Source organism: Anopheles funestus, unplaced genomic scaffold, assembly GCF_943734845.2.
Source record: "Anopheles funestus unplaced genomic scaffold, idAnoFuneDA-416_04 scaffold_36_ctg1, whole genome shotgun sequence".
NCBI classification, from domain to species: Eukaryota; Metazoa; Arthropoda; class Insecta; order Diptera; family Culicidae; genus Anopheles; species Anopheles funestus.
Genome location: NW_026045342.1, coordinates 88,905 through 114,629, shown reverse-complemented (window position 1 = coordinate 114,629; position 25,725 = coordinate 88,905). Strand labels below are relative to the sequence as shown.

At 45.8% G+C, this 25,725-nt stretch overlaps 1 protein-coding gene across 1 annotated transcript in view; it reads right to left on the bottom strand.

The window, feature by feature from the left end:
- Positions 1–25,725, bottom strand: part of LOC125774396 (uncharacterized) — a 158,030-nt gene that overhangs the window by 104,194 nt on the left and 28,111 nt on the right. Inside the window, exons 5-6 of the mRNA XM_049444624.1 lie at positions 8,067–12,798; positions 1,899–3,354 (exon numbers count right to left, since the gene is read on the bottom strand). The gene's annotated coding sequence lies outside the window, so the exon portion shown is untranslated. The remainder of the gene's footprint in view (positions 1–1,898; positions 3,355–8,066; positions 12,799–25,725) is intronic.

Below are 25,725 nucleotides of genomic sequence, written 5' to 3'. Positions count from 1 at the left end.
ACATTAGCCAAGACACATTAGCCAAGACACCTTAGAAAAGACACAGTAGCCAAGACACATTAGCCAAGACACATTAGCCAAGACACATTAGCCAAGACACATTAGCCGAGACACATTAGCCAAGACACCTTAGCCAAGACACATTAGCCAAGACACATTAGCCAAGACACATTAGCCAAGACACCTTAGCCAAGACACATTAGCCAAGACACATTAGCCGAGACACCTTAGCCAAGACACATTAGCCAAGACACATTAGCCAAGACACATTAGCCAAGACACCTTAGGCAAGACACCTTAGCCAAGACACATTAGCCAAGACACATTAGCCAAGACACATTAGCCAAGACACATTAGCCAAGACACCTTAGCCAAGACACCTTAGCCAAGACACATTAGTAAAGACTTCTTAGCCAAGACACATTAGCCAAGACACCTTAGCCAAGACACTTTAGCCGAGACACATTAGCTAAGACACCTTAGCCAAAACACCTTAGCCAAGACACATTAGCCAAGACACCTTAGCCAAGACACATTAGCCAAGACACCTTAGCCAAGACACCTTAGAAAAGACACATTAACCAAGACACCTTAGCCAAGACACCTTAGCCAAGACACATTAGCCAAGACACATTAGCTAAAACACATTAGACAAGACACATTAGCCAAGACACCTTAGCCAAGACACATTAGCCAAGACACCTTAGCCAAGACACATTATCCGAGACACCTTAGCCAAGACACATTAGCCGAGACACATTAGTCAAGACACCTTAGCCAAGACACATTAGCCAAGACACATTAGCCAAGACACATTAGCCAAGACACATTAGCCAAGACACATTAGCCAAGACACCTTAGCCGATGTAGCTACTACACGCCTGAGATACAATGCCGGAAACTGGGCGCATATTCTGGCGGTTAAGGCGAATCAGCGTGTTGTAAATAGGGTGTATCGGTTGCTAGCGCTGAGAGTGATCTGCGCCTATAGGACAACTTCGTACTCGGCGGCATGTGTGGTGGCTAATATGATGCCTATTTGCATCATCTTGGCAGAAGACCGTGAGTGTTCCGGAGGTAGCGGCATTATCGGAGCGAGAATGTCCAGGTCCTCCGCTAGGACTATATCCAAGGCGAAGTGGCAGGCAGAATGGGACCTCTCCACCAAAGGACGTTGGACACATGCACTAATCCCGAACTTAGCGGTATGGATTGATAGGAAGCATGGAGAAGTGAATTTCTTTGTGACCCAATTCCTTACTGGCCATGGGTGCTTCAGGAGTTACCTTCACAAGTACCAGCACACGAGTTCCTCGAGGTGCCCAGTATGCGTGACCGTAGATGAAACAGCCGAACACGTGCTCTTCCACTGCCCCAGATTTGTCGACGAACGGCATGAAGCCAGTGAAAAGTGTGGTTCAACAATCAACAAAGGCAACCTGGTCGAGCTAATGATCGAGGACTGCAGAAAGTGGGATGCCGTGGCATTAGCTATGCGATTGATCGCCACAAAACTTCAGCACGCCTGGAGGGTGGACCAAAGACTTGGCCGAGTGTGAAGGGAGTTACGTGTGATGTGTTTTGCTTCATGTGCTTAATGTGTCAGTGTGTGTTTGAGTGTCGGTGAGTACTTGTGGATATTGCAAGTCTGAACTGAACCCTGAATGTACGTCTCGTCCCGTTGAATAGTCTATGGTGTTAAGTTAAGGTGTGGACTAAGTCCATTGTAGAGCCCCACCCGTGAAGTTATACCGCGAGGTGATCCCGTGGGTGGTGGCAGCAACACTACGTGGCCAAGGAGAGTTTTTTTACTGGGTAGAAATCCCATGTCACCGTTGGTGGTGTCTAAGAAGATTTTATCTCTCCTTGAAAAAAAAAAAAAAAAAAAAAAAAAAAACCTTAGCCAAGACACATTAGCCAATCTACATTAGCTAAGACACATTAGCCAAGACACATTAGCCAAGACACCTTAGAAAAGACACATTAGCCAAGACACATTAGCCAAGACACATTAGCCAAGACACATTAGCCAAGACACATTAGCCGAGACACATTAGCCAAGACACATTAGCCAAGACACCTTAGCCAAGACACATTAGCCAAGACACCTTAGCCAAGACACATTAGCCAAGACACATTAGCCAAGACACATTAGCCAAGACACATTAGCCAAGACACATCAGCCAAGACACATTAGCCGAGACACATTAGCCAAGACACATTAGCCAAGACACATTAGCCAAGACACCTTAGCCAAGACACATTAGCCAAGACACATTAGCCAAGACACATTAGCCAAGACACCTTAGCCAAGACACATTAGCCAAGACACATTAGCCAAGACACATCAGCCAAGACACATTAGCCGAGACACATTAGCCAAGACACATTAGCCAAGACACATTAGCCAAGACACCTTAGCCAAGACACATTAGCCAAGACACATTAGCCAAGACACATTAGCCAAGACACATTAGCCAAGACACATTAGCCGAGACACATTAGGCAAGACACCTTAGCCAAGACACATTAGCCAAGACACATTAGCCAAGACACATTAGCCAAGACACCTTAGGCAAGACACCTTAGCCAAGACACATTAGCCAAGACACATTAGCCGAGACACATTAGCCAAGAAACATTAGCCGAGACACATTAGCCAAGACACATTAGCCAAGACACCTTAGCCAAGACACATTAGCCAAGACACATTAGCCGAGACACATTAGCCAAGACACATTAGCCAAGACACATTAGCCAAGACACATTAACCAAGACACATTAGCCAAGACACATTAGCCAAGACACCTTAGCCAAGACACCTTAGCCAAGACACATTAGCCAAGACACCTTAGCCAAGACACCTTAGCCAAGACACATTAGTAAAGACTTCTTAGCCAAGACACATTAGCCAAGACACCTTAGCCAAGACACATTAGCCAAGACACCTTAGCCAAGACACCTTAGCCAAGACACATTAGCCAAGACACCTGAGCCAAGACACCTTAGCCAAGACACATTAGCCAAGACACCTTAGCCAAGACACCTTAGAAAAGACACATTAGTCAAGACACCTTAGCCAAGACACCTTAGCCAAGACACCTTAGCCAAAACACCTTAGCCAAGACACCTTAGCCAAGACACATTAGCCAAGACACATTAGCCAAGACACATTAGCCAAGACACTTTAGCCAAGACACATTAGCCAAGACACATTAGCTAAAACACATTAGACAAGACACATTAGCCAAGACACCTTAGCCAAGACACATTAGCCAAGACACCTTAGCCAAGACACATTATCCGAGACACCTTAGCCAAGACACATTAGCCGAGACACATTAGTCAAGACACCTTAGCCAAGACACATTAGCCAAGACACATTAGCCAAGACACATTAGCCAAGACACATTAGCTAAGACACATTAGCCAATCTACATTAGCTAAGACACATTAGCCAAGACACCTTAGAAAAGACACATTAGCCAAGACACATTAGCCAAGACACATTAGCCGAGACACATTAGCCAAGACACATTGGCCGAGACACATTGGCCGAGACACATTAGGCAAGACACCTTAGCCAAGACACATTAGCCAAGACACATTAGCCAAGACACATTAGCCAAGACACCTTAGGCAAGACACCTTAACCAAAACACATTAGCCAAGACACATTAGCCGAGAGACATTAGCCAAGAAACATTAGCCGAGACACATTAGCCAAGACACATTAGCCAAGACACCTTAGCCAAGACAAATTTGCCAAGACACATTAGCCGAGACACATTAGCCAAGACACATTAGCCAAGACACATTAGCCAAGACACATTAGCCAAGACACATTAGCCGAGACACATTAGCCAAGACACCTTAGCCAAGACACCTTAGCCAAGACACCTTAGCCAAGACACATTAGCCAAGACACCTTAGCCAAGACACCTTAGCCAAGACACCTTAGCCAAGACACATTAGTAAAGACTTCTTAGCCAAGACACATTAGCCAAGACACCTTAGCCAAGACACATTAGCCGAGACACATTAGCCAAGACACCTTAGCCAAGACACCTTAGCCAAGACACATTAGCCAAGACACCTGAGCCAAGACACCTTAGCCAAGACACATTAGCCAAGACACATTAGCCAAGGCACCTTAGCCAAGACACATTAGCCAAGACACATTAGCTAAAACACATTAGACAAGACACATTAGCCAAGACACATTAGCCAAGACACATCAGCCAAGACACCTTTGCCAAGACACCTTAGAAAAGACACATTAGTCAAGACACCTTAGCCAAGACACCTTAGCCAAGACACCTTAGCCAAAACACCTTAGCCAAGACACCTTTGCCAAGGCACCTTAGCCAAGACACATTAGCCAAGACACATTAGCCAAGGCACCTTAGCCAAGACACATTAGCCAAGACACATTAGCTAAAACACATTAGACAAGACACATTAGCCAAGACACCTTAGCCAAGATACATTAGCCAAGACACCTTAGCCAAGACACATTATCCGAGACACCTTAGCCAAGACACATTAGCCGAGACACATTAGTCAAGACACCTTAGCCAAGACACCTTAGCCAAGACACATTAGCCAAGACACATTAGCCAAGACACATTAGCTAAGACACATTAGCCAAGACACCTTAGCCAAAACACCTTAGCCAAGACACCTTTGCCAAGGCACATTAGCCAAGACACATTAGCCAAGACACCTTAGAAAAGACACAGTAGCCAAGACACATTAGCCAAGACACATTAGCCAAGACACATTAGCCAAGACACATTAGCCGAGACACATTAGCCAAGACACCTTAGCCAAGACACATTAGCCAAGACACATTAGCCAAGACACATTAGCCAAGACACCTTAGCCAAGACACATTAGCCAAGACACATTAGCCGAGACACCTTAGCCAAGACACATTAGCCAAGACACATTAGCCAAGACACATTAGCCAAGACACCTTAGGCAAGACACCTTAGCCAAGACACATTAGCCAAGACACATTAGCCAAGACACATTAGCCAAGACACATTAGCCAAGACACCTTAGCCAAGACACCTTAGCCAAGACACATTAGTAAAGACTTCTTAGCCAAGACACATTAGCCAAGACACCTTAGCCAAGACACTTTAGCCGAGACACATTAGCTAAGACACCTTAGCCAAAACACCTTAGCCAAGACACATTAGCCAAGACACCTTAGCCAAGACACATTAGCCAAGACACCTTAGCCAAGACACCTTAGAAAAGACACATTAACCAAGACACCTTAGCCAAGACACCTTAGCCAAGACACATTAGCCAAGACACATTAGCTAAAACACATTAGACAAGACACATTAGCCAAGACACCTTAGCCAAGACACATTAGCCAAGACACCTTAGCCAAGACACATTATCCGAGACACCTTAGCCAAGACACATTAGCCGAGACACATTAGTCAAGACACCTTAGCCAAGACACATTAGCCAAGACACATTAGCCAAGACACATTAGCCAAGACACATTAGCCAAGACACATTAGCCAAGACACCTTAGCCGATGTAGCTACTACACGCCTGAGATACAATGCCGGAAACTGGGCGCATATTCTGGCGGTTAAGGCGAATCAGCGTGTTGTAAATAGGGTGTATCGGTTGCTAGCGCTGAGAGTGATCTGCGCCTATAGGACAACTTCGTACTCGGCGGCATGTGTGGTGGCTAATATGATGCCTATTTGCATCATCTTGGCAGAAGACCGTGAGTGTTCCGGAGGTAGCGGCATTATCGGAGCGAGAATGTCCAGGTCCTCCGCTAGGACTATATCCAAGGCGAAGTGGCAGGCAGAATGGGACCTCTCCACCAAAGGACGTTGGACACATGCACTAATCCCGAACTTAGCGGTATGGATTGATAGGAAGCATGGAGAAGTGAATTTCTTTGTGACCCAATTCCTTACTGGCCATGGGTGCTTCAGGAGTTACCTTCACAAGTACCAGCACACGAGTTCCTCGAGGTGCCCAGTATGCGTGACCGTAGATGAAACAGCCGAACACGTGCTCTTCCACTGCCCCAGATTTGTCGACGAACGGCATGAAGCCAGTGAAAAGTGTGGTTCAACAATCAACAAAGGCAACCTGGTCGAGCTAATGATCGAGGACTGCAGAAAGTGGGATGCCGTGGCATTAGCTATGCGATTGATCGCCACAAAACTTCAGCACGCCTGGAGGGTGGACCAAAGACTTGGCCGAGTGTGAAGGGAGTTACGTGTGATGTGTTTTGCTTCATGTGCTTAATGTGTCAGTGTGTGTTTGAGTGTCGGTGAGTACTTGTGGATATTGCAAGTCTGAACTGAACCCTGAATGTACGTCTCGTCCCGTTGAATAGTCTATGGTGTTAAGTTAAGGTGTGGACTAAGTCCATTGTAGAGCCCCACCCGTGAAGTTATACCGCGAGGTGATCCCGTGGGTGGTGGCAGCAACACTACGTGGCCAAGGAGAGTTTTTTTACTGGGTAGAAATCCCATGTCACCGTTGGTGGTGTCTAAGAAGATTTTATCTCTCCTTGAAAAAAAAAAAAAAAAAAAAAAAAAAAAAACCTTAGCCAAGACACATTAGCCAATCTACATTAGCTAAGACACATTAGCCAAGACACATTAGCCAAGACACCTTAGAAAAGACACATTAGCCAAGACACATTAGCCAAGACACATTAGCCAAGACACATTAGCCAAGACACATTAGCCGAGACACATTAGCCAAGACACATTAGCCAAGACACCTTAGCCAAGACACATTAGCCAAGACACCTTAGCCAAGACACATTAGCCAAGACACATTAGCCAAGACACATTAGCCAAGACACATTAGCCAAGACACATCAGCCAAGACACATTAGCCGAGACACATTAGCCAAGACACATTAGCCAAGACACATTAGCCAAGACACCTTAGCCAAGACACATTAGCCAAGACACATTAGCCAAGACACATTAGCCAAGACACCTTAGCCAAGACACATTAGCCAAGACACATTAGCCAAGACACATCAGCCAAGACACATTAGCCGAGACACATTAGCCAAGACACATTAGCCAAGACACATTAGCCAAGACACCTTAGCCAAGACACATTAGCCAAGACACATTAGCCAAGACACATTAGCCAAGACACATTAGCCAAGACACATTAGCCGAGACACATTAGGCAAGACACCTTAGCCAAGACACATTAGCCAAGACACATTAGCCAAGACACATTAGCCAAGACACCTTAGGCAAGACACCTTAGCCAAGACACATTAGCCAAGACACATTAGCCGAGACACATTAGCCAAGAAACATTAGCCGAGACACATTAGCCAAGACACATTAGCCAAGACACCTTAGCCAAGACACATTAGCCAAGACACATTAGCCGAGACACATTAGCCAAGACACATTAGCCAAGACACATTAGCCAAGACACATTAACCAAGACACATTAGCCAAGACACATTAGCCAAGACACCTTAGCCAAGACACCTTAGCCAAGACACCTTAGCCAAGACACATTAGCCAAGACACCTTAGCCAAGACACCTTAGCCAAGACACATTAGTAAAGACTTCTTAGCCAAGACACATTAGCCAAGACACCTTAGCCAAGACACATTAGCCAAGACACCTTAGCCAAGACACCTTAGCCAAGACACATTAGCCAAGACACCTGAGCCAAGACACCTTAGCCAAGACACATTAGCCAAGACACCTTAGCCAAGACACCTTAGAAAAGACACATTAGTCAAGACACCTTAGCCAAGACACCTTAGCCAAGACACCTTAGCCAAAACACCTTAGCCAAGACACCTTAGCCAAGACACATTAGCCAAGACACATTAGCCAAGACACATTAGCCAAGACACTTTAGCCAAGACACATTAGCCAAGACACATTAGCTAAAACACATTAGACAAGACACATTAGCCAAGACACCTTAGCCAAGACACATTAGCCAAGACACCTTAGCCAAGACACATTATCCGAGACACCTTAGCCAAGACACATTAGCCGAGACACATTAGACAAGACACCTTAGCCAAGACACATTAGCCAAGACACATTAGCCAAGACACATTAGCCAAGACACATTAGCTAAGACACATTAGCCAAGACACCTTAGCCAAGACACATTAGCCAATCTACATTAGCTAAGACACATTAGCCAAGACACCTTAGAAAAGACACATTAGCCAAGACACATTAGCCAAGACACATTAGCCGAGACACATTAGCCAAGACACATTGGCCGAGACACATTGGCCGAGACACATTAGGCAAGACACCTTAGCCAAGACACATTAGCCAAGACACATTAGCCAAGACACATTAGCCAAGACACCTTAGGCAAGACACCTTAACCAAAACACATTAGCCAAGACACATTAGCCGAGAGACATTAGCCAAGAAACATTAGCCGAGACACATTAGCCAAGACACATTGGCCGAGACACATTGGCCGAGACACATTAGGCAAGACACCTTAGCCAAGACACATTAGCCAAGACACATTAGCCAAGACACCTTAGCCAAGACACTTTAGCCGAGACACATTAGCCAAGACACCTTAGCCAAGACACCTTAGCCAAGACACATTAGCCAAGACACCTGAGCCAAGACACCTTAGCCAAGACACATTAGCCAAGACACCTTAGCCAAGACACCTTAGAAAAGACACATTAGTCAAGACACCTTAGCCAAGACACCTTAGCCAAGACACCTTAGCCAAAACACCTTAGCCAAGACACCTTAGCCAAGGCACCTTAGCCAAGACACATTAGCCAAGACACATTAGCCAAGGCACCTTAGCCAAGACACATTAGCCAAGACACCTTAGCTAAAACACATTAGACAAGACACATTAGCCAAGACACCTTAGCCAAGATACATTAGCCAAGACACCTTAGCCAAGACACATTATCCGAGACACCTTAGCCAAGACACATTAGCCGAGACACATTAGTCAAGACACATTAGCCAAGACACCTTAGCCAAGACACATTAGCCAAGACACATTAGCCAAGACACATTAGCTAAGACACATTAGCCAAGACACCTTAGCCAAGATACATTAGCCAAGACACATTAGCCAAGACACATTAGCCAAGACACATTAGCCAAGACACCTTAGAAAAGACACATTAGCCAAGACACATTAGCCAAGACACATTAGCCAAGACACATTAGCCGAGACACATTAGCCGAGACACATTAGCCAAGACACATTAGCCGAGACACATTAGCGAAGACACATTAGCCAAGACACATTAGCCAAGACACATTAGCCAAGACACATTAGCCGAGACACCTTAGCCAAGACACATTAGCCAAGACACATTAGCCAAGACACATTAGCTAAGACACATTAGCCAAGACACCTTAGCCAAGATACATTAGCCAAGACACATTAGCCAAGACACATTAGCCAAGACACATTAGCCAAGACACCTTAGAAAAGACACATTAGCCAAGACACATTAGCCAAGACACATTAGCCAAGACACATTAGCGAAGACACATTAGCCGAGACACATTAGCCAAGACACATTAGCCGAGACACATTAGCCAAGACACCTTAGCCAAGACACATTAGCCAAGACACATTAGCCAAGACACATTAGCCGAGACACCTTAGCCAAGACACATTAGCCAAGACACATTAGCCAAGACACATTAGCCAAGACACATCAGCCAAGACACATTAGCCAAGACACATTAGCCAAGACACATTAGCCAAGACACATTAGCCAAGACACCTTAGCCAAGACACATTAGCCAAGACACATTAGCCAAGACACATTAGCCAAGACACCTTAGCCAAGACACATTAGCCAAGACACCTTAGCCAAGATACATTAGCCAAGACACCTTAGCCAAGACACATTAGCCAAGACACATTAGCCAAGACACCTTAGAAAAGACACATTAGCCAAGACACATTAGCCAAGACACATTAGCCAAGACACATTAGCCAAGACACATTAGCTAAGACACATTAGCCAAGACACCTTAGCCAAGATACATTAGCCAAGACACATTAGCCAAGACACATTAGCCAAGACACATTAGCCGAGACACATTAGCCAAGACACATTAGCCGAGACACATTAGCCAAGACACCTTAGCCAAGACACATTAGCCAAGACACATTAGCCGAGACACCTTAGCCAAGACACATTAGCCAAGACACATTAGCCAAGACACATTAGCCAAGACACATCAGCCAAGACACATTAGCCGAGACACATTAGCCAAGACACATTAGCCAAGACACATTAGCCAAGACACCTTAGCCAAGACACATTAGCCAAGACACATTAGCCAAGACACATTAGCCAAGACACCTTAGCCAAGACACATTAGCCAAGACACATTAGCCAAGACACCTTAGCCAAAACACCTTAGCCAAGACACATTAGCCAAGACACATTAGCCAAGACACATTAGCCAAGACACATTAGCCAAGACACATTAGCCAAGACACATTAGCCGAGACACATTAGCCAAGACACATTAGCCAAGACACAATACCCAAGACACATTAGCCAAGACACATTAGCCAAGACACATTAGCCAAGACACATTAGCCAAGACACCTTAGCCAAGACACATTAGCCGAGACACATTAGCCAAGACACATTAGCCGAGACACATTAGCCAAGACACATTAGCCAAGACACATTAGCCAAGACACATTAGCCAAGACACATTAGCCGAGACACATTAGCCAAGACACATTAGCCGAGACACATTAGGCAAGACACCTTAGCCAAGACACATTAGCCAAGACACATTAGCCAAGACACATTAGCCAAGACACCTTAGGCAAGACACCTTAGCCAAGACACATTAGCCAAGACACATTAGCCGAGACACATTAGCCAAGAAACATTAGCCGAGACACATTAGCCAAGACACATTAGCCAAGACACCTTAGCCAAGACACATTAGCCAAGACACATTAGCCGAGACACATTAGCCAAGACACATTAGCCAAGACACATTAGCCAAGACACCTTAGCCAAGACACTTTAGCCGAGACACATTAGCCAAGACACCTTAGCCAAGACACCTTAGCCAAGACACATTAGCCAAGACACCTGAGCCAAGACACCTTAGCCAAGACACATTAGCCAAGACACCTTAGCCAAGACACCTTAGAAAAGACACATTAGTCAAGACACCTTAGCCAAGACACCTTAGCCAAGACACCTTAGCCAAAACACCTTAGCCAAGACACCTTTGCCAAGGCACCTTAGCCAAGACACATTAGCCAAGACACATTAGCCAAGACACTTTAGCCAAGACACATTAGCCAAGACACATTAGCTAAAACACATTAGACAAGACACATTAGCCAAGACACCTTAGCCAAGACACATTAGCCAAGACACCTTAGCCAAGACACAATATCCGGGACACCTTAGCCAAGACACATTAGCCGAGACACATTAGTCAAGACACCTTAGCCAAGACACCTTAGCCAAGACACATTAGCCAAGACACATTAGCCAAGACACATTAGCTAAGACACATTAGCCAAGACACCTTAGCCAAGACACATTAGCCAATCTACATTAGCTAAGACACATTAGCCAAGACACATTAGCCAAGACACCTTAGAAAAGACACATTAGCCAAGACACATTAGCCAAGACACATTAGCCAAGACACATAAGCCAAGACACATTAGCCGAGACACATTAGCCAAGACACATTAACCGAGACACATTAGCCAAGACACCTTAGCCAAGACACATTAGCCAAGACACATTAGCCAAGACACATGAGCCAAGACACATTAGCCGAGACACCTTAGCCAAGACACATTAGCCAAGACACATTAGCCAAGACACATTAGCCAAGACACATTAGCCAAGACACATTAGCCAAGACACATTAGCCAAGACACATAAGCCGAGACACATTAGCCAAGACACATTAGCCAAGACACATTAGCCAAGACACATTAGCCAAGACACATTAGCCGAGACACATTAGCCAAGACACATTAGCCAAGACACATTAGCCAAGACACATTAGCCAAGACACCTTAGCCAAGACACCTTAGCCAAGACACCTTCGCTTAGACACATTAGCCGAGACACATTAGCCAAGACACATTAGCCAAGACACATTAGCCAAGACACATTAGCCGAGACACATTAGCCAAGACACATTAGCCGAGACACATTAGCCAAGACACCTTAGCCAAGACACATTAGCCAAGACACATTAGCCAAGACACATTAGCCAAGACACATTAGCCAAGACACAATACCCAAGACACATTAGCCAAGACACATTAGCCAAGACACATTAGCCAAGACACATTAGCCAAGACACCTTAGCCAAGACACATTAGCCAAGACACATTAGCCAAGACACATTAGCCGAGACACATTAGCCAAGACACATTAGCCAAGACACATTAGCCAAGACACATTAGCCAAGACACATTAGCCGAGACACATTAGCAAAGACACATTAGCCGAGACACATTAGCCAAGACACCTTAGCCAAGACACATTAGCCAAGACACATTAGCCAAGACACATTAGCCAAGACACATTAGCCAAGACACATTAGGCAAGACACCTTAGCCAAGACACATTAGCCAAGACACATTAGCCGAGACACATTAGCCGAGACACAGTAGCCGAGACACATTAGCCAAGACACATTAGCCAAGACACCTTAGCCAAGACACATTAGCCAAGACTCATTAGCCGAGACACATTAGCCAAGACACATTAGCCAAGACACCTTAGCCAAGACACATTAGCCGAGACACATTAGCTAAGACACCTTAGCCAAGACACCTTAGCCAAGACACCTTAGTCAAGACACATTAGCCAAGACACCTTAGCCAAGACACCTTAGCCAAGACACAATAGTAAAGACTTCTTAGCCAAGACACATTAGCCAAGACACCTTAGCCAAGACACTTTAGCCGAGACACATTAGCCAAGACACCTTAGCCAAGACACATTAGCCAAGACACCTGAGCCAAGACACCTTAGCCAAGACACATTAGCCAAGACACATTAGCCAAGACACCTTAGCCAAGACACCTTAGAAAAGACACATTAGTCAAGACACCTTAGCCAAGACACCTTAGCCAAGACACCTTAGCCAAGACACCTTAGCCAAAACACCTTAGCCAAGACACCTTTGCTAAGGCACCTTAGCCAAGACACATTAGCCGAGACACATTAGCCAAGACACTTTAGCCGAGACACATTAGCCAAGACACATTAGCTAAAACACATTAGCCAAGACACATTAGCCAAGACACCTTAGCCAAGACACCTTAGCCAAGACACCTTAGCCCAGACACTTTAGCCAAGACACATTAGCCAAGACACATTAGCCAAGACACATTAGCCAAGACACATTAGCCAAGACACATTAGCCAAGACACATTAGCCGAGACACATTAGCCAAGACACCTTAGCCAAGACACATTAGCCAAGACACATTAGCCAAGACAGACTTTGCAGACGACATTGCGTTAACAGTCACCGGCGAATCCATCGAGGAGGTTGAGATGTTAGCCACGGATGCTGTCGGTAGAATCGATGAATGGATGAAAGCAGCCTGCTTAGAAATTGCGCACGCGAAAACAGAGTTCATACTCATCAGCAGCCATAAGGAAGTGCAGAAGGCATCGATACTGGTGGGCTCAGAACACATTGAGTCCGTCAGGAATCTCAAATACCTTGGGATTCGAATCGATGACCGGCTGAAATTCAAGCACCATCTAGATGATGCATGCAATAAAGCCATGAAGACCGCAAATGCATTGGCATCATTCATGCCAAACATAGGTGGACCCAGCAGCAGCATACGACGTCTTCACGCAAGCGTTGCCATATCCGTTATAAGATATGGTGCGCCAGTCTGGGCGCATATTCTGTCGGAAAAGCAGCACCAGAATACTGTACGTAGAGTACATCGGCGATTGGCCATGCGTGTTGCTAGTGCTTACCGTACCATCTCGTACGATGCGGTTTGCGTGATATCGGGTATGATGCCCCTATGCATCATTCTTGAGGAGGACTTGGAGAATTTCCGGACGGCACGTGCGGGGGAACCTCTCACTGCAGCTGTGAAGAAACGCATCAGGGCAGAGACGACGCAGAAATGGCAGAGCAGCTGGTCAAGTTCAACAACAGGCAGATGGACCTATTCGCTGATTCCCGATGTTGCGGCATGGGTTGGAAGGACGCATGGTGACGTAGACTTCTTCGTCACGCAGATTCTTTCCGGCCATGGCTGCTTCCGGAGCTACTTGCATAGGTTTACGCACGCGTCTTCGCCGCGGTGCCCAGCTTGTCCGGACGCCGACGAGACGGCAGAACATGTCATGTTCGGCTGTCCAAGGTTCATCGCCGAACGTCAGCAGCTGAACGACATGTGCGATACGGAGGTTGGGCACTCAAACTAGGTGCAGCTGATGCTCCAGAACAGCAATATGTGGGAGGCTGCGTCGACGATGATGCGCCAGGTCGTTACAAAGCTGCAGCGGTGGTGGAGAGAAGACCAGATGCATGGTCTTGCCTGAGTGTTTAGTGTGAAGTGTTGTGTTGTTTGTGTGTGCGTGTGTGACCGTTCGGTGTAAAACCTACATGTGCTCGAAAGTGTTATATGTTGCTAGTACGTACCAAGTAGACTAAGTGCACAGCACTGCCCCTCCCATGAAGTAATACCGCGAGGTGATTCCGTGGGAGGGTGCACAGGGTTAAAGGAGAGTTTTTTACTGGGTAAAAATCCCATGTCCCCCACTGTGGGTGTCTTTCGAAGATTTTAAACTCCTTGTAAAAAAAAAAAAATAACATTAGCCAAGACACATTAGCCAAGACACCTTAGCCAAGACACATTAGCCAAGACACATTAGCCAAGACACCTTAGGCAAGACACCTTAGCCAAGACACATTAGCCAAGACACATAAGCCGAGACACATTAGCCAAGACACATTAGCCGAGACACATTAGCCAAGACACATTAGCCAAGACACATTAGCCAAGACACATTAGCCAAGACACATTAGCCGAGACACATTAGCCAAGACACATTAGCCGAGACACATTAGCCAAGACACATTAGCCAAGACACAATACCCAAGACACATTAGCCAAGACACATTAGCCAAGACACATTAGCCAAGACACATTAGCCAAGACACCTTAGCCAAGACACATTAGCCAAGACACCTTAGCCAAGACACATTAGCCGAGACGCATTAACCGAGACACATTATCCAAGACACATTAGCCAAGACACATTAGCCAAGACACATTAGCCGAGACACATTAGCCAAGACACATTAGCCGATACACATTAGCCAAGACACCTTAGCCAAGACACATTAGCTAAGACACATTAGCCAAGACACATTAGCCAAGACACATTAGCCAAGACACCTTAGGCAAGACACCTTAGCCAAGACACATTAGCCAAGACACATTAGCCGAGACACATTAGCCAAGACACCTTAGCCAAGACACATTAGCCAAGACACCTTAGCCAAGACACATTAGCCGAGACACATTAACCGAGACACATTATCCAAGACACATTAGCCAAGACACATTAGCCAAGACACATTAGCCGAGACACATTAGCCAAGACACATTAGCCGATACACATTAGCCAAGACACCTTAGCCAAGACACATTAGCTAAGACACATTAGCCAAGACACATTAGCCAAGACACATTAGCCAAGACACCTTAGGCAAGACACCTTAGCCAAGACACATTAGCCGAGACACATTAGCCAAGACACATTAGCCAAGACACATTAGCCAAGACACATTAGCCAAGACACATTAGCCGAGACACATTAGCCAAGACACATTAGCCGAGACACATTAGCCAAGACACATTAGCCAAGACACAATACCCAAGACACATTAGCCAAGACACATTAGCCAAGACACATTAGCCAAGACACATTAGCCAAGACACCTTAGCCAAGACACATTAGCCAAGACACCTTAGCCAAGACACATTAGCCGAGACACATTAACCGAGACACATTATCCAAGACACATTAGCCAAGACACATTAGCCAAGACACATTAGCCGAGACACATTAGCCAAGACACATTAGCCGATACACATTAGCCAAGACACCTTAGCCAAGACACATTAGCTAAGACACATTAGCCAAGACACATTAGCCAAGACACATTAGCCAAGACACCTTAGGCAAGACACCTTAGCCAAGACACATTAGCCAAGACACATTAGCCGAGACACATTAGCCAAGACACATTAGCCGAGACACATTAGCCAAGACACATTAGCCAAGACACCTTAGCCAAGACACATTAGCCAAGACACATTAGCCGAGACACATTAGCCAAGACACATTAGCCAAGACACATTAGTAAAGACTTTTTAGCCAAGACACATTAGCCAAGACACCTTAGCCAAGACACTTTAGCCAAGACACCTGAGCCAAGACACCTTAGCCAAGACACATTAGCCAAGACACATTAGCCAAGACACATTAGCCAAGACACATTAGCCAAGACACATTAGCCAAGACACATTAGCCAAGACACCTTAGCCAAGACACATTAGTAAAGACTTTTTAGCCAAGACACATTAGCCAAGACACCTGAGCCAAGACACCTTAGCCAAGACACATTAGCCAAGACACATTAGCCAAGACACCTTAGCCAAGACACATTAGCTAAGACACATTAGCCAAGACACCTTAGCCAAGACACATTAGTAAAGACTTTTTAGCCAAGACACATTAGCCAAGACACCTTAGCCAAGACACATTAGCCAAGACACCTGAGCCAAGACACCTTAGCCAAGACACATTAGCCAAGACACATTAGCCAAGACACCTTAGCCAAGACACCTTAGAAAAGACACATTAGTCAAGACACCTTAGCCAAGACACCTTAGCCAAGACACCTTAGCCAAAACACCTTAGCCAAGACACCTTTGCCAAGGCACCTTAGCCAAGACACATTAGCCGAGACACATTAGCCAAGACACATTAGCCAAGACACATTAGCCAAGACACATTAGCTAAAACACATTAGCCAAGACACATTAGCCAAGACACCTTAGCTAAGACACCTTAGCCAAGACACCTTAGCCAAGACACATTAGCCGAGACACCTTAGCCAAGACACATTAGCCAAGACACATTAGTCAAGACACCTTAGCCAAGACACATTAGCAAAGACACATTAGCTAAGACATATTAGCTAAAACACATTAGCCAAGACACATTAGCCAAGACACCTTAGCCAAGACACCTTAGCCAAGACACATTAGCAAAGACACATTAGCTAAGACATATTAGCTAAAACACATTAGCCAAGACACTTTAGCCGAGACACATTAGCCAAGACACCTTAGCCAAGACACCTTAGCCAAGACACATTAGCCAAGACACATTAGCCGAGACACATAAGCCAAGACACATTAGCCGAGACACATTAGCCAAGACACATTAGCCAAGACACCTTAGCCAAGACACCTTAGCCAAGACACATTAGCCAAGACACATAAGCCGAGACACATTAGCCAAGACACATTAGCCAAGACACATTAGCTAAAACACATTAGCCAAGACACATTAGCCAAGACACCTTAGCCAAGACACATTAGCCAAGACACCTTAGCCAAGACACATTAGCCGAGACACCTTAGCCAAGACACATTGACCGAGACACATTAGTCAAGACACCTTAGCCAAGACACATTAGCCAAGACACATTAGCCAAGACACATTAGCCAAGACACATTAGCTAAGACACATTAGCCAAGACACCTTAGCCAAGACACATTAGCAAATCTACATTAGCTAAGACACATTAGCCAAGACACATTAGCCAAGACACCTTAGAAAAGACACCTTAGCCAAGACACATTAGCCAAGACACATTAGCCAAGACACATTAGCCAAGACACATTAGCCGAGACACCTTAGCCAAGACACATTAGCCGAGACACATTAGCCAAGACACCTTAGCCAAGACACATTAGCCAAGACACATTAGCCAAGACACATTAGCCAAGACACATTAGCCGAGACACCTTAGAAAAGACACATTAGCCAAGATACCTTAGCCAAGACACATTAGCCAAGAAAAATTAGCCGAGACACCTTAGCCAAGACACATTAGCCAAGACACATTAGCCAAGACACCTTAGCCAAGACACATGAGCTAAGACACCTTAGCCAAGACACTTTAGCCAAGACACTTTAGCCAAGACACCTTAGCCAAGACACCTTAGCCAAGACACCTTAGCCCAGACACTTTAGCCAAGACACATTAGCTAAGACACATTAGCCAAGACACATTAGCCAAGACACCTTAGCCAAGACACCTTAGCCCAGACACTTTAGCCAAGACACATTAGCCAAGACACATTAGCCAAGACACATTAGCCAAGACACATTAGCCAAGACACATCAGCCAAGACACATTAGCCGAGACGCATTAGCCAAGACACATTAGCCGAGACACATTAGCCAAGACACCTTAGCCAAGACACATTAGCCAAGACACATTAGCCAAGACACATTAGCCAAGACACATTAGCCAAGACACATTAGCCAAGACACATTAGCCAAGACACCTTAGCCAAGACACATGAGCTAAGACACCTTAGCCAAGACACCTTAGCCAAGACACCTTAGCCAAGACACTTTAGCCAAGACACATTAGCCAAGACACATTAGCCAAGACACCTTAGCCAAGACACCTTAGCCAAGACACCTTAGCCAAGACACATTAGCCAAGACACCTTAGCCAAGACACATTAGCCAAGACACCTTAGCCAAGACACCTTAGCCCAGACACTTTAGCCAAGACACATTAGCTAAGACACATTAGAAAAGACACATTAGCCAAGACACCTTAGCCAAGACACCTTAGCCAAGACACCTTAGCCCAGACACTTTAGCCAAGACACATTAGCCAAGACACATTAGCCAAGACACATTAGCCAAGACACATTAGCCAAGACACATTAGCCAAGACACATTAGCCGAGACACATTAGCCAAGACACCTTAGCCAAGACACATTAGCCAAGGCACATTAGCCAAGACAGACTTTGCAGACGACATTGCGTTAACAGTCACCGGCGAATCCATCGAGGAGGTTGAGATGTTAGCCACGGATGCTGTCGGTAGAATCGATGAATGGATGAAAGCAGCCTGCTTAGAAATTGCGCACGCGAAAACAGAGTTCATACTCATCAGCAGCCATAAGGAAGTGCAGAAGGCATCGATACTGGTGGGCTCAGAACACATTGAGTCCGTCAGGAATCTCAAATACCTTGGGATTCGAATCGATGACCGGCTGAAATTCAAGCACCATCTAGATGATGCATGCAATAAAGCCATGAAGACCGCAAATGCATTGGCATCATTCATGCCAAACATAGGTGGACCCAGCAGCAGCATACGACGTCTTCACGCAAGCGTTGCCATATCCGTTATAAGATATGGTGCGCCAGTCTGGGCGCATATTCTGTCGGAAAAGCAGCACCAGAATACTGTACGTAGAGTACATCGGCGATTGGCCATGCGTGTTGCTAGTGCTTACCGTACCATCTCGTACGATGCGGTTTGCGTGATATCGGGTATGATGCCCCTATGCATCATTCTTGAGGAGGACTTGGAGAATTTCCGGACGGCACGTGCGGGGGAACCTCTCACTGCAGCTGTGAAGAAACGCATCAGGGCAGAGACGACGCAGAAATGGCAGAGCAGCTGGTCAAGTTCAACAACAGGCAGATGGACCTATTCGCTGATTCCCGATGTTGCGGCATGGGTTGGAAGGACGCATGGTGACGTAGACTTCTTCGTCACGCAGATTCTTTCCGGCCATGGCTGCTTCCGGAGCTACTTGCATAGGTTTACGCACGCGTCTTCGCCGCGGTGCCCAGCTTGTCCGGACGCCGACGAGACGGCAGAACATGTCATGTTCGGCTGTCCAAGGTTCATCGCCGAACGTCAGCAGCTGAACGACATGTGCGATACGGAGGTTGGGCACTCAAACTAGGTGCAGCTGATGCTCCAGAACAGCAATATGTGGGAGGCTGCGTCGACGATGATGCGCCAGGTCGTTACAAAGCTGCAGCGGTGGTGGAGAGAAGGCCAGATGCATGGTCTTGCCTGAGTGTTTAGTGTGAAGTGTTGTGTTGTTTGTGTGTGCGTGTGTGACCGTTCGGTGTAAAACCTACATGTGCTCGAAAGTGTTATATGTTGCTAGTACGTACCAAGTAGACTAAGTGCACAGCACTGCCCCTCCCATGAAGTAATACCGCGAGGTGATTCCGTGGGAGGGTGCACAGGGTTAAAGGAGAGTTTTTTACTGGGTAAAAATCCCATGTCCCCCACTGTGGGTGTCTTTCGAAGATTTTAAACTCCTTGTAAAAAAAAAAAAATAACATTAGCCAAGACACATTAGCCAAGACACCTTAGCCAAGACACATTAGCCAAGACACATTAGCCAAGACACCTTAGGCAAGACACCTTAGCCAAGACACATTAGCCAAGACACATAAGCCGAGACACATTAGCCAAGACACATTAGCCGAGACACATTAGCCAAGACACATTAGCCAAGACACATTAGCCAAGACACATTAGCCAAGACACATTAGCCGAGACACATTAGCCAAGACACATTAGCCGAGACACATTAGCCAAGACACATTAGCCAAGACACAATACCCAAGACACATTAGCCAAGACACATTAGCCAAGACACATTAGCCAAGACACATTAGCCAAGACACCTTAGCCAAGACACATTAGCCAAGACACCTTAGCCAAGACACATTAGCCGAGACACATTAACCGAGACACATTATCCAAGACACATTAGCCAAGACACATTAGCCAAGACACATTAGCCGAGACACATTAGCCAAGACACATTAGCCGATACACATTAGCCAAGACACCTTAGCCAAGACACATTAGCTAAGACACATTAGCCAAGACACATTAGCCAAGACACATTAGCCAAGACACCTTAGGCAAGACACCTTAGCCAAGACACATTAGCCAAGACACATTAGCCGAGACACATTAGCCAAGACACCTTAGCCAAGACACATTAGCCAAGACACCTTAGCCAAGACACATTAGCCGAGACACATTAACCGAGACACATTATCCAAGACACATTAGCCAAGACACATTAGCCAAGACACATTAGCCGAGACACATTAGCCAAGACACATTAGCCGATACACATTAGCCAAGACACCTTAGCCAAGACACATTAGCTAAGACACATTAGCCAAGACACATTAGCCAAGACACATTAGCCAAGACACCTTAGGCAAGACACCTTAGCCAAGACACATTAGCCGAGACACATTAGCCAAGACACATTAGCCAAGACACATTAGCCAAGACACATTAGCCAAGACACATTAGCCGAGACACATTAGCCAAGACACATTAGCCGAGACACATTAGCCAAGACACATTAGCCAAGACACAATACCCAAGACACATTAGCCAAGACACATTAGCCAAGACACATTAGCCAAGACACATTAGCCAAGACACCTTAGCCAAGACACATTAGCCAAGACACCTTAGCCAAGACACATTAGCCGAGACACATTAACCGAGACACATTATCCAAGACACATTAGCCAAGACACATTAGCCAAGACACATTAGCCGAGACACATTAGCCAAGACACATTAGCCGATACACATTAGCCAAGACACCTTAGCCAAGACACATTAGCTAAGACACATTAGCCAAGACACATTAGCCAAGACACCTTAGCCAAGACACCTTAGGCAAGACACCTTAGCCAAGACACATTAGCCAAGACACATTAGCCGAGACACATTAGCCAAGACACATTAGCCGAGACACATTAGCCAAGACACATTAGCCAAGACACCTTAGCCAAGACACATTAGCCAAGACACATTAGCCGAGACACATTAGCCAAGACACATTAGCCAAGACACATTAGTAAAGACTTTTTAGCCAAGACACATTAGCCAAGACACCTTAGCCAAGACACTTTAGCCAAGACACCTGAGCCAAGACACCTTAGCCAAGACACATTAGCCAAGACACATTAGCCAAGACACATTAGCCAAGACACATTAGCCAAGACACATTAGCCAAGACACATTAGCCAAGACACCTTAGCCAAGACACATTAGTAAAGACTTTTTAGCCAAGACACATTAGCCAAGACACCTGAGCCAAGACACCTTAGCCAAGACACATTAGCCAAGACACATTAGCCAAGACACCTTAGCCAAGACACATTAGCTAAGACACATTAGCCAAGACACCTTAGCCAAGACACATTAGTAAAGACTTTTTAGCCAAGACACATTAGCCAAGACACCTTAGCCAAGACACATTAGCCAAGACACATTAGCCAAGACACCTTAGCCAAGACACATTAGCCAAGACACATTAGCCAAGACACCTTAGCCAAGACACCTTAGAAAAGACACATTAGTCAAGACACCTTAGCCAAGACACCTTAGCCAAGACACCTTAGCCAAAACACCTTAGCCAAGACACCTTTGCCAAGGCACCTTAGCCAAGACACATTAGCCGAGACACATTAGCCAAGACACATTAGCCAAGACACATTAGCCAAGACACATTAGCTAAAACACATTAGCCAAGACACATTAGCCAAGACACCTTAGCTAAGACACCTTAGCCAAGACACCTTAGCCAAGACACATTAGCCGAGACACCTTAGCCAAGACACATTAGCCAAGACACATTAGTCAAGACACCTTAGCCAAGACACATTAGCAAAGACACATTAGCTAAGACATATTAGCTAAAACACATTAGCCAAGACACATTAGCCAAGACACCTTAGCCAAGACACCTTAGCCAAGACACATTAGCAAAGACACATTAGCTAAGACATATTAGCTAAAACACATTAGCCAAGACACTTTAGCCGAGACACATTAGCCAAGACACCTTAGCCAAGACACCTTAGCCAAGACACATTAGCCAAGACACATTAGCCGAGACACATAAGCCAAGACACATTAGCCGAGACACATTAGCCAAGACACATTAGCCAAGACACCTTAGCCAAGACACCTTAGCCAAGACACATTAGCCAAGACACATAAGCCGAGACACATTAGCCAAGACACATTAGCCAAGACACATTAGCTAAAACACATTAGCCAAGACACATTAGCCAAGACACCTTAGCCAAGACACATTAGCCAAGACACCTTAGCCAAGACACATTAGCCGAGACACCTTAGCCAAGACACATTGACCGAGACACATTAGTCAAGACACCTTAGCCAAGACACATTAGCCAAGACACATTAGCCAAGACACATTAGCCAAGACACATTAGCTAAGACACATTAGCCAAGACACCTTAGCCAAGACACATTAGCAAATCTACATTAGCTAAGTCACATTAGCCAAGACACATTAGCCAAGACACCTTAGAAAAGACACCTTAGCCAAGACACATTAGCCAAGACACATTAGCCAAGACACATTAGCCAAGACACATTAGCCGAGACACCTTAGCCAAGACACATTAGCCGAGACACATTAGCCAAGACACCTTAGCCAAGACACATTAGCCAAGACACATTAGCCAAGACACATTAGCCAAGACACATTAGCCGAGACACCTTAGAAAAGACACATTAGCCAAGATACCTTAGCCAAGACACATTAGCCAAGAAAAATTAGCCGAGACACCTTAGCCAAGACACATTAGCCAAGACACATTAGCCAAGACACCTTAGCCAAGACACATGAGCTAAGACACCTTAGCCAAGACACTTTAGCCAAGACACTTTAGCCAAGACACATTAGCCAAGACACATTAGCCAAGACACCTTAGCCAAGACACCTTAGCCAAGACACATTAGCCAAGACACATTAGCCAAGACACCTTAGCCAAGACACATTAGCCAAGACACCTTAGCCAAGACACCTTAGCCAAGACACCTTAGCCCAGACACTTTAGCCAAGACACATTAGCTAAGACACATTAGCCAAGACACATTAGCCAAGACACCTTAGCCAAGACACCTTAGCCCAGACACTTTAGCCAAGACACATTAGCCAAGACACATTAGCCAAGACACATTAGCCAAGACACATTAGCCAAGACACCTTAGCCAAGACACATTAGCCGAGACACATTAGCCAAGACACATTAGCCGAGACACATTAGCCAAGACACCTTAGCCAAGACACATTAGCCAAGACACATTAGCCAAGACACATTAGCCAAGACACATTAGCCAAGACACATTAGCCAAGACACCTTAGCCAAGACACCTTAGCCAAGACACATGAGCTAAGACACCTTAGCCAAGACACCTTAGCCAAGACACTTTAGCCAAGACACTTTAGCCAAGACACATTAGCCAAGACACATTAGCCAAGACACCTTAGCCAAGACACCTTAGCCAAGACACCTTAGCCAAGACACATTAGCCAAGACACCTTAGCCAAGACACATTAGCCAAGACACCTTAGCCAAGACACCTTAGCCCAGACACTTTAGCCAAGACACATTAGCCAAGACACATTAGCCAAGACACATTAGCCAAGACACATTAGCCAAGACACCTTAGCCAAGACACATTAGCCGAGACACATTAGCCAAGACACATTAGCCGAGACACATTAGCTAAGACACATTAGCCAAGACACATTAGCCAAGACACCTTAGCCAAGACACCTTAGCCCAGACACTTTAGCCAAGACACTTTAGCCAAGACACATTAGCCAAGACACATTAGCCAAGACACCTTAGCCAAGACACCTTAGCCAAGACACCTTAGCCAAGACACATTAGCCAAGACACCTTAGCCAAGACACATTAGCCAAGACACCTTAGCCAAGACACCTTAGCCCAGACACTTTAGCCAAGACACATTAGCTAAGACACATTAGAAAAGACACATTAGCCAAGACACCTTAGCCAAGACACCTTAGCCCAGACACTTTAGCCAAGACACATTAGCCAAGACACATTAGCCAAGACACATTAGCCAAGACACATTAGCCAAGACACATTAGCCAAGACACATTAGCCAAGACACATTAGCCGAGACACATTAGCCAAGACACCTTAGCCAAGACACATTAGCCAAGACACATTAGCCAAGACAGACTTTGCAGACGACATTGCGTTAACAGTCACCGGCGAATCCATCGAGGAGGTTGAGATGTTAGCCACGGATGCTGTCGGTAGAATCGATGAATGGATGAAAGCAGCCTGCTTAGAAATTGCGCACGCGAAAACAGAGTTCATACTCATCAGCAGCCATAAGGAAGTGCAGAAGGCATCGATACTGGTGGGCTCAGAACACATTGAGTCCGTCAGGAATCTCAAATACCTTGGGATTCGAATCGATGACCGGCTGAAATTCAAGCACCATCTAGATGATGCATGCAATAAAGCCATGAAGACCGCAAATGCATTGGCATCATTCATGCCAAACATAGGTGGACCCAGCAGCAGCATACGACGTATTCACGCAAGCGTTGCCATATCCGTTATAAGATATGGTGCGCCAGTCTGGGCGCATATTCTGTCGGAAAAGCAGCACCAGAATACTGTACGTAGAGTACATCGGCGATTGGCCATGCGTGTTGCTAGTGCTTACCGTACCATCTCGTACGATGCGGTT